Source organism: Heptranchias perlo, chromosome 16 (genome assembly GCF_035084215.1).
Source record: "Heptranchias perlo isolate sHepPer1 chromosome 16, sHepPer1.hap1, whole genome shotgun sequence".
Taxonomy (NCBI): Eukaryota; Metazoa; Chordata; class Chondrichthyes; order Hexanchiformes; family Hexanchidae; genus Heptranchias; species Heptranchias perlo.
The window spans coordinates 26,724,232-26,735,242 of NC_090340.1; the positions used below are offsets into that span (position 1 = coordinate 26,724,232).

The 11,011-nt window shown below is 43.9% G+C and overlaps 1 long non-coding RNA gene across 1 annotated transcript; it reads left to right on the forward strand.

Moving 5' to 3' along the window:
* Positions 1-5,075: 5,075 nt before the first annotated feature.
* On the forward strand, positions 5,076-10,330 carry LOC137333301 (uncharacterized). The gene is made up of 4 exons (XR_010965841.1): positions 5,076-5,205; positions 5,538-5,685; positions 8,479-8,680; positions 9,831-10,330. It is a non-coding gene; the product is annotated as an uncharacterized lncRNA (long non-coding RNA).
* The last annotated feature ends 681 nt before the right edge of the window (positions 10,331-11,011 follow it).

Below are 11,011 nucleotides of genomic sequence, written 5' to 3' on the forward strand. Positions count from 1 at the left end.
GCATCAATGGGGCAAGCAGCCAGGGCTGCAGTGAGCAGCCTTGGTCTCCCAGCAGCCTTTAATCCACTCTTCCTGGCCTTTGAAATAATGGTGGCACCGTGGATTGGAATAAAATGAATTATGGCCACCGCCAGGGTAGCAGCCATTCACATGCATTATCTGTATCTGTGGTCACAGAACAGCTGCATATTCAGGGAGTAGAACCCCTTTCTGTTCATGAAAAGTATGGCATTGAGAGAAGGGGCATGTATGGCCACATGCCATCAATAATGCCCTGTACTTTGGGAAATCCAAAAACATGTTTCCATAGGAAAATATTTACATTGACTGGCCTGGGCAAACAAGACATCTGTGTCCTGCATAATGCAAATGTGCATCGCAGGTTGGAGATTTGGCAAATAGGGATCCAGTAGTGCTAAAATTCAATGCAGCTGTCTCCTTCATAGCCATCCCAGTCCTACGTGGTTTCCAGATCTGGCTGCAGAAGAAAGAAGAAGAAATAAAGATCTGGCTGCAGGAATGTGCACAGTTAAGTGATAGTTTCTTTTGGGAATCATAGTCTTCACATCCAGGTGTCTTTGGATATGTTCACATACAACTGTCTGGCCCTGTACACACTGGTGGCAACATAAAGACAGGTCATAATTGAGCATACAGTGCAAACAAACCTTTCTAGCATGCCACTCCCTCCTGCTCCAAATCATGCGAATCCAGAAAGATACCCATAAAGGCAGCACACTCTGAAATATCCCTGGAGAGACAGGCAATGCTAACAGATGGAGTGAAGCTGACTGTAAATTAATTTGTGACAAAACAGCTGAACTGCAAAGAAGCAGTAAACACACCCAGCAGGTACTGGCAGCAGGTCAAATGCAATCGGGCCACTTTAATAGCAGAGACCCAATATCAAGCAATATCAAGTTGCAGCGTCCGTGTTATTTGGGCGCTGAGCACCCGGAGCATTGATCAGCTGCTCCAGCAGCGTAATGAAGCCCAGCCCTAACTTACATATTTTTCCGGGCTTTAAGAGTTTAGCACACAACAAATGCGAGCGTTTCAGGAGTGCCCAACATCAGGCTCTCAATAGGCCTCAGTGCCTCTTCATATGGGACGCCGGTGCCGAAAGAACAGCAGCACTACAGTGCCAAACATCAGCTTTCCAGTCCCAAGGTATATTTGGAGGATCTCATGAGCTCTTGGTTGCTTTACATTAAGTTCCATATTGGATTTAGTTAGCAGCATTTGGCTTTCTGAGTGCTGGATAGTTCAGTTGTTCTCTACCATTTATACAAACTGAAATAAAATCCAAATGGTGTGATAGCTGAGGAGATTGTGTTCTTTGTATACAATATCAGACTTTGTTTTAAGAATTGTCCCCTTGTCCTGTTCTCCCTGTGTCCCTATTGAGGGAGCAGCCAGATAATCTGCTCCTGGGCCTCTAACAATATCGACCTGTAACTAGCAGCTACAAGCTATACAAGCCCAGCGTTCCCCTCTGATTTAGTTTTCCATCCTTTCCAGTAGGAAAATACTTGGCCTCTGCTGAGCATCTACCCACAGCAGTATGGTCGAGAGCTGGAATTTGTTGTGTGGAGAATTGTGGCCATGGACCTGTAACTTGCCACTGTGTGGTACAGTGTGTTGGACCCACAATGTCCCACACCACTCCCCACTCTCCAAACATACCAAACTAGGAATCTGGAATTGGAAAAGTTTCAAAAATAGATGGAATTACTCAGTCACACCCCTGATGATGTCATCAGCCCAAAATAACATGAGCAGCCCTCAATACGCTGTGCAAGTCACATATAACCTTGGATCCAAATGATTTGTCCATATGTTTTTCTGGCACTCCACAGAATCTAATACTCAAACCTTGAACTTACTAACAGACAGGGACAGCATCTGTCAACACTGACTCTGACTCACAGGGATAGACATAGACTTTTCTGGATGGCTGATCCAGTTTCAACACACTTCAGTTCTTTTCCTGAAGGTTAAGTGGGTTAAAACACTCATTTATTTCAGTCATGATCTGCCCTTCCCCAGGCCTCTGAAGTTTGTACCTATGCAGATCACTCAAACGAATTTTGGGGACAACACATTAAAGGGTCATTTTAGTGTCGTATGAAACTATGTGACAAATTTTCTAAATGTCTGTGGACATAGAGTGCCATTTATTGTCTTTTTTTATATACTTGGATCATTTTTTCAGAAGGCTGTTTTGCATTGGTCCATTTGCCCTATTGCAAAGGAGTCCAACATGGGAGCAAAATAAAGGTTCTATTGATGTTAACATTTCCACAAGAAGCTGGCAAAAAACAAATCCCTGGGCAGACATGTTGTAGCAAGTTGGGAAGTGACATAAGTGAGGCACGAAACAGAATTTAACATGGAATTATTTATAAAATGTTATTTAACTCAAAAGAGATGGATTGCCCCGAAGGATGATTTCAAATTCAGTTGTTTTGTTTTGTTTTGTTTTTGGTGGGAAGAAGGGCTGAGGGGAAAGAGTATTCAGGTCCGTACCATTCTGGTTTAAATTATTTTTAGTTTGTAAGCAAAGTGACATGGTTTATGGTAATAAAGTTCCGGGATTGTTGTCACCTTTTCTTGCTTCTCAGGTTGGCCATGGGGCAGGGTGTTGTGAAACAGGCTCTTTCCCAACCATCAATCCCCAAAAGACCATTCCCACTCCACCATAAGTATAGACTCCAGTTTCCCCCCACTCCCAATGTATGTCTATCTCCATGACCACGGCCTATTATTGCTGGGTTGCTAGGGTGCCTTCGCCAATTGTGTAATCTCCTTTAACTGCACACAACAGTGTCAGTAACTGAGCTCAATACAGTACTGAATGGATTGTAAATCTCTGTATGACCAGGACTACATCTTGGTTGTACCATCATATAAACAGATTTTCTTTAATAAAAGCAGCTTAAAATCCAACCAAAGGAGGCATTACAGCCAAGCTTGATCCTGTCTTAAATTGATTTCCAGCAGGGGGTCATAGGATATTGGTCAGTATGGGGAATCTGAGCCATATTTCGGGGATGCTGAGACCAATAGTGTACCCACCACTCTGGTTAAGATCAACAGAGACCAGGGGCTCAATTTTATGGAGAAATTGGGGGTGCGTTGGGGGCGGCAATTAAAGCTGGCGGGATCACAGTTAAAGAGCCAAATGTATCTCATTGAGGTACTTAAGGCACTTTACTTATGACAGATTACTTGGTTATAACAGAAAATGTTGGAAACACTCAGCAGGTCGGTCATCATCTTTGGAGATAAGTTAACATTTCAGGTGTAGACTCTTCATAAAAATAGTTCTAGCGAAAGTCTACACCTGAAACATTACCTCATCTGTTCTCTTGACCGATGCTGACTCACCTGCCAAGTTTTCCAGCATTTTCTGTTTTTGTTATAACAATTCAATGTACCTATAATTTAGTCTCTGATTTCCTCAATCAGTTAGTTTGTGTAAACTTATTCCTGCTCTTACTTTCCAAACGAGGATAGAGGGATTGCCACAGTCGGAGGAAAAAAGTGAAGAATACAGCATTGGGTAACACAAAATCATTATCTGTAGTGCACAACTTATGATTTTGCTCTTTGTGTGTGATGTCAAACTGTGTGCTGTCTGCAGAATCAAGAATAAGATGAGTAAATGAATATCAATCATTGTTTATCATACACCAAGCCCGAGTGAAACAAAGACTGGTAGTTAATGAAGCACTGGTCTGAAGGAAAGGAAAATACTTTCACCCCAATCAACTGTACCTTTGCCAAAGCTCTCATTCTACATTGGCGCTACATTCTGGTAATTGGGAAATCATCTTTGAATTCTAGTGCTGATCATTTCTTGTGAGACAACAGGAGTTAGTGCGAGGAGCATGAACTCTAGATCATTTTTTCCTCTGTAGCTTTGGGGAACAGAGGCAAATTGTGTAACCTCACGACCACCTGGACTGACATTAACGAGCTCAGCACATACCAGAGATTGAACTTGATCCCTTTCTCACCTGTGTGGCTTGGTACAACACCATGCAGTACATTTACCCACCTGCCCACTCCCTTCACTATGGTGTGGTATGTGAGTCATGGTGCAGAGTGTGAAGTACTGAGGGACTTAAAGAAGTAGAAATAAAATATGGGAGAATTAAAAGTAAATCTATGCAGTGTGTGAGGAATAGTAATAAAGCAATGTTTCACACAATATTCAGTATAACCGATGGTAACCTGGAAATTACACTGTACGAAAGCTTAACGCAATTCCTCTGACTGCTATTTTAACATCAACCCATTTAACAAACAAGTTTACACCTCTCTTAAAATAGCAGAAGAATCTAATACCGCTGCATTAAATGTTCATACAACAATATTGCACAAATATTCCAGATACCTATCAGACTTCCAACGTAAATGGACTGAGGTTCATTTAAACTTTGTGAAAAACCTGGTTCTCCTGGTTACATGGTTAGATTTGAAGTATATTTGGAAATCGTCAGTCCAACAGATCACGATGAGGAGATTTACAACATGCACAATGTTGATGCCGTGTCACAGCAACTGAATAAACATTTCTGCACCACTCAACCATCTCCAAACACGTGACCAGAACTCAGCAGTGAATTTTGTTAAACAGCCTGAATGTCAGATAACGAACAGGGTGCAGTGCAACATGCCAGCAATAGGGTGAGCTAGATGGACTGTTGCTTCCTTCTTTGGTTCTTATTTATATACCTGATAACTTTGAATTGAGGAGAGGTCACAGCAGCACAAACCAGTTTACAGTTTAACTGGTAACACAGCATTATCTGTAAACACTTGCAATCATTTTTTTACTCTGCAGGAACTTTCATCTGTGTGTAACCTTGAGATAATAAATGTTTACAATAACCATTAATCTTTTAATTGATGGATTTAATTTTTTTTTCGTGTATTACAGCCCGTGACTCAGAACGAGAAGGGTGGGGGGGGAAGAGGATTTCAGGCATGCAGCAATTACTAGTGCTCCGAATGCCACATCAAAAATGTTAATTTTGATGGTTAGACTACTTTTACACTATATTTTCTAATGCAGGTTTAACACAGCAGACGACCAAATGGTAACAGACGACCATTTCTCAACTGAACACCAATCAAGCCAATTATTAGATGGCAGATCTCATTAAAGGAGTCTTCCATTTTCTAATTTTAAATCAGGTACTCTACCAGAGCTTTAAGGCCAATTTAAAGTAGGTTTCAAAACCTTTCACAGAGTTCTGTGCCATTAATTGCCTTTATTTGTCTAGCAATGTAAATTGAGAGCTTAAAGACCAGTGAATTTTAAAATAAAATTGTTGGACTATAACTTGGTGTTGTAAAATTGTTTACAACTGTCAACCCCAGTCCATCACCGGCATCTCCACATCATAAAGACCAGTAATGCATACTTACGAATGAACAAACTTGCATTTTAATATTGATTGGTTTTATAACTAACTTCTGACTTTACACAAGTAAAGATATAATTGCAATGGTTAAATATTTTGCAGGTTTTAACCGACATGAAGTAAGCCACCTTCATTTATTCGGATGACTCATTCATGGCATTGTTATTTCTGATGAGGAGGGAGAGAAAGTTTTGGACGAATAGAAGGAATTGGTATCAGAAAATCAACAACCGACAAGGATCACTGAGCTGTAAGGAAAAGGAGGGAAGCCATCACCTTAGTGTGAGAAACTTGTGCAGGACAATCTCAGGGATATATCACCTCAGGTTCAGGAACCTGTACAGGTCAATCTCAGAGAAATATCACCTCAGGTTAGGGAACCTGTACATGCCAATCTCAGAGAAATATCACCTCAGGATCAGGAACCTGTACAGGTCAATCTCAGAGAAATATCACCTCAGGTTCAGGAATCTGTACAGGTCAATCTCAGAGAAATATCACCTCAGGTTAGGGAACCTGTACATGCCAATCTCCGGGAAATATCACCTCAGGTTCAGGAACCTGTACAGGTCAATCTCAGAGAAATATCACCTCAGGATCAGGAACCTGTACAGGCCAATCTCAGAGAAATATCACCTCAGGTTCAGGAATCTGTACAGGTCAATCTCAGAGAAATATCACCTCAGGTTAGGGAACCTATACATGCCAATCTCCGGGAAATATCACCTCAGGTTCAGGAACCTGTACAGGTCAATCTCAGAGAAATATCACCTCAGGATCAGGAACCTGTACAGGCCAATCTCAGAGAAATATCACCTCAGGTTCAGGAACCTGTACAGGTCAATCTCAGAGAAATATCACCTCAGGTTCAGGAACTTGTACAGGTCAATCTCAGAGAAATATCACCTCAGGATCAGGAACCTGTACAGGTCAATCTCAGGGAAATAGCACCTCAGGGAAGGGAACCTGTACAGGTCAATCTCAGAGAAATATCACCTCAGGTTAGGGAACCTGTACAGGTCAATCTCAGGGAAATATCACCTCAGGTTAGGGAACCTGTACAGGCCAATCTCAGGGAAATATCACCTCAGGTTAGGGAACCTGTACAGGCCAATCTCAGAGAAATATCACCTCAGGTTAGGGAACCTGTACAGGCCAATCTCAGGGAAATATCACCTCAGGTTAGGGAACCTGTACAGGCCAATCTCAGGGAAATATCACCTCAGGTTAGGGAACCTGTACAGGCCAATCTCAGGGAAATATCACCTCAGGTTCAGGAACCTGTACAGGCCAATCTCAGGGAAATATCACCTCAGGTTCAGGAACCTGTACAGGTCAATCTCAGGGAAATATCACCTCAGGATCAGGAACCTGTACAGGTCAATCTCAGGGAAATATCACCTCAGGTTCAGGAACCTGTACAGGTCAATCTCAGGGAAATATCACCTCAGGATCAGTAACCTGTACAGGTCAATCTCAGAGAAATATCACCTCAGGATCAGGAACCTGTACAGGTCAATCTCAGAGAAATATCACCTCAGGATCAGGAACCTGTACAGGTCAATCTCAGAGAAATATCACCTCAGGTTAGGGAACCTGTACAGGCCAATCTCAGAGAAATATCACCTCAGGATCAGGAACCTGTCCAGGCCAATCTCAGGGAAATAGCACCTCAGGTTAGGGAACCTGTACAGGCCAATCTCAGAGAAATATCACCTCAGGTTCAGGAACCTGTCCAGGCCAATCTCAGGGAAATATCACCTCAGGTTCAGGAACCTGTACAGGCCAATCTCAGAGAAATATCACCTCAGGTTCAGGAACCTGTACAGGCCAATCTCAGGGAAATATCACCTCAGGTTAGGGAACCTGTACAGGCCAATCTCAGAGAAATATCACCTCAGGGAAGGGAACCTGTACAGGCCAATCTCAGAGAAATATCACCTCAGGATCAGGAACCCGTACAGGTCAACCTCCAGGAAATGTCATTTCAATGCTAGGCCAAGTTCACAAATTCTAACAGTACCTAAAATATAAGTTGTACACCTGACAATTTTCCCCTAACCCCTTCTCCCACTCACATCTTGAGCCAGCATGAGACAGGCTATCTCAGCAAGAATACATTACAGGTGCTGTACAGACTGCTTTTCACAAGCTTGGGAAAGGAGAGAAATTCTGTCTGTGATTATTTACCTTTCTCAGACATTAAACAGAGGAAGGCCCATGATGGTATAAATTGTAGGTGGTCTGTATAAGGATTGAGTTTAGTGATCAAAATGATCTTTTGTCATTCCACATTTTCTTTCACGCTTAATCATGTTACAGATTTACATATCTAAGGTAATTGAGAAGCTCCTGCTCCCAGAGGCAGCACACACCCGAATTTCTGGTGTGAACTCCCTGCAGGTTGGAAGCATGGACTCATGAAATGACTTCCATCAGGTTGAGTGAGTTAACATTGGGCTCGATTTTCGCATCCCTGAGCGGGTGCGTTCGTGGTGGGGGGGGGCTGCGAAAATCGGGGATTCCCGGGGCGGGTCTGGAGCCCGGCTCCAACCCGCCCACTTCCGGGTTCCCCAGTGACGCACTGATATGCGCGCGCAGCCCCTGCATGTGGGACTCCCACCGGCTGTGCCACTTAAAGTAATCATTAAGGTATTTTAAGGTCGTTTAGAGACCTGATTAATATGATATTTTAGGAGGGGTGGGATTTTGCAAACAATTGGGACTGTTTCCCGTACTGGGGGAAACACTTCCAGTTCAAATGGACGTGTTGCAGACATCAGCCTGTGGCAGCTGCAAAGGTCCATTTGACAGGTGGGAGGGGAGACCCTCACTCATTGCAGGAGGCCACTCTGTCACTTTGGACAAAGTTTGGCCTCCACCACCCTCCTCCTAACAATAAAATTCACCAACTTGCACACTTACCCCGGTGTCCAGCCTCCTTCATGCCGAGCAGCTCCCGGCTGGCCCGAGCACCATCTTCTTACCTGTTGCTGTCAAATTCACCACTGCCCTCAACAACTTCTCCTCCGCTTCCTTCCAGGGTGCCACCGGGGACATCGCCGATGTCTCTCAGTCGTCTGCACAAAAGAGCCCTACAAATACACCTACACCCACTCTGCAGTGACACAATGGGTGGCATCAGGTGTGGGTCTTCATGGTGATCCTCAGGAAAGGGCATTATTGCACAAACCAGACAAGATTCGCAAAGACGTGGCAGTAGTGGTGCCAATATAATATGTGATGTGAGTTGATCAGAAATTAAATATAGGTAAAAACTATGACAAACCCTCAAACACTCTTGTGCATCCCCTTCATGCTCACGACACGTTTGCCTTACGCTTCCTACTGCACGTATGTGATGCATGTCCTGTGGTGACTGCAGCACAGGTAGTGGCAGGTTGAGTGAGGCTGACCGTGAAAGAGATGCACGAGAGGGTGAGTTTGAGACAGAGTCATGAGATTGTATGAGGATTGGGTTGAGTGGTAGTGGTGGGATGAGTACTGGCGAGGTGAGTAAGTGCAGGTAAGATGAGGATGAGCTTTGAGTGGGTGTGAGGGGTGATGTGATAGAGTAGTGTTGGCAGTGCAGCAGGAGATGTGGGGTGGGGGCGGTGATGTGGCAGACGGAGTGTCGGGGAATGAGTAAGTATACTCACTTCAGCTGACCTACTTAAGTCATTGAAGCGTCTCCTGCACTGTATGCAGGTGCGCGATATGTTGGTGGTGCAGGTGACCTCCTCTGCCACCTCGAGCCAGGCCTTCTTGTGGCAGAGGCAGGCCACTTCCTCCCGCCTGCTGGGGGGATGATCTCTGTGCTCCCCCTCCTCCTCACCCCATCCAATAATACCTGGAGTGAGGCATCATTAAACCTGGGAGCAGCCTTCCCCCCTGGGCTGCTCCATGCTGTAATTTTTCCTATTTCCTGCAGCATCAGTCAGTGGAGGACTACCCCTTTAAATAAGGCTCCTCCAGCTGACAGCCTATGATGCGGGTGCGCAGTCCACCCGCTGCGCAGTTTTCCAGCACGAAACCCGGAAGCCAAAGTAAGTACCTTCAATTAGCCTGCGATTGCGTGCGGAGCACCCCGAATTCACTGGGCGCATTACCCACGCGCCCAGTCGCCCCCCCCCACTGTGAACCCGCCGCCCTCCTAATATCGGGCCCATTGTGTCCACACAGTACTTCACGCAGGTGTGTATTGGGTGTGTGATTGGCTCATATTGTGTACAAGGGGATGGATTGAATTATTGGCTGTAAATAGTCAGCCGGGAGATGGAAGGAGTGGAGTGACTCAAAGAGAGAAAAAAACAATGGGGGGAAAATAATTCTTTAGGACATTTACTACCGTTTTGTCTTTCATTTGTTGTTTTTGTTTGTGTTTCAATTTATTAGCAGGGGCAAATGCAGAGCCCGTGCTTCCTCTCTGCGTGGGTTGGAGTCTCAGATACGTTGTGATGGACACAGCCAAGTACTGTACCTATTGGAGACCCACTGAGAACATTGGGAAGACTTACCCTAGTGTTAAAACTTAATTTGCCGAGAGACCAGCTGACCCACTGACAGACGTTTTAAACTGTAACTAAGATCACATCATCTCAAACAGCGTACAACTGCCTCAGCTATCTGACATTTGTAAGTATAAAAATAGATTATCTGGGGAAAAATAGTGAACTGCAACCCTAAAATGATGATTCGTATAATTATAAAATTGGATCAAAAAAAGACTTGTGAGGTTTTGCCTGCAGAGCTTAAATTTTAATTCAAACATTAACTCTTTGAATGGCAAAACAGGGACATTTTCTGCCTCTGACACCTGTACAAATGGTGATCTGTCTACATCTGGCACAGCTCATCAGAAAACACAAAAAGAATCAATGAACAGTTGGAATAAACTTGAGACCAGTTGCCTGGTTTGTCCTTTTAGTGTCGATTGTTGTGTTGCAAATCTCTAAAAATGCTAATTTGTAGAATGTTTTCTTTTCAGTATGAAAAGACAGTGGGTGCGATCATTCAGACAGTGAAACCACTGATCACAGTAATCAAATAATCCAATCATTCAGTTAGTGTGACCACCAGTTAGTCACTGGCTGGTGGACTCATTCAGTGAGTCTGATCATTTTCAAAATCATTGTTTATTTAGCACAAGCTTATGCTTCACATGATCATCTCTCCACATCAATTTACACAGAACCTTCAGTTCTTTACCACTTAACAACCCTGAAAACAATGTACTTGAACTATACAGACTGAAAACTAAATGTACTTGCACATTACATCAAGTACTATAACAAGCTATTTTTGATTCCCTCTGAGTGGGCAATTGCAGAATGACGTGCAGTATTGAACCATATAAACCCAAGCTAGAGCCCTGGTCTATGCTGAGTTAATGCATCTTAAAGGATGGAGCAGCCACGGACACATCACAATTGGCCCGAACACTCTCAGGCCAAGGAGGGGAGACTTCAAGCAAGATTCCTGATTTTGATTGCTGGGAAAAGCAGATGCACATTGGATAAGGCCTGGATGGGGCTGCCCTGTGATTCCATCCGCAATTAATAGGCTAATGACACTTA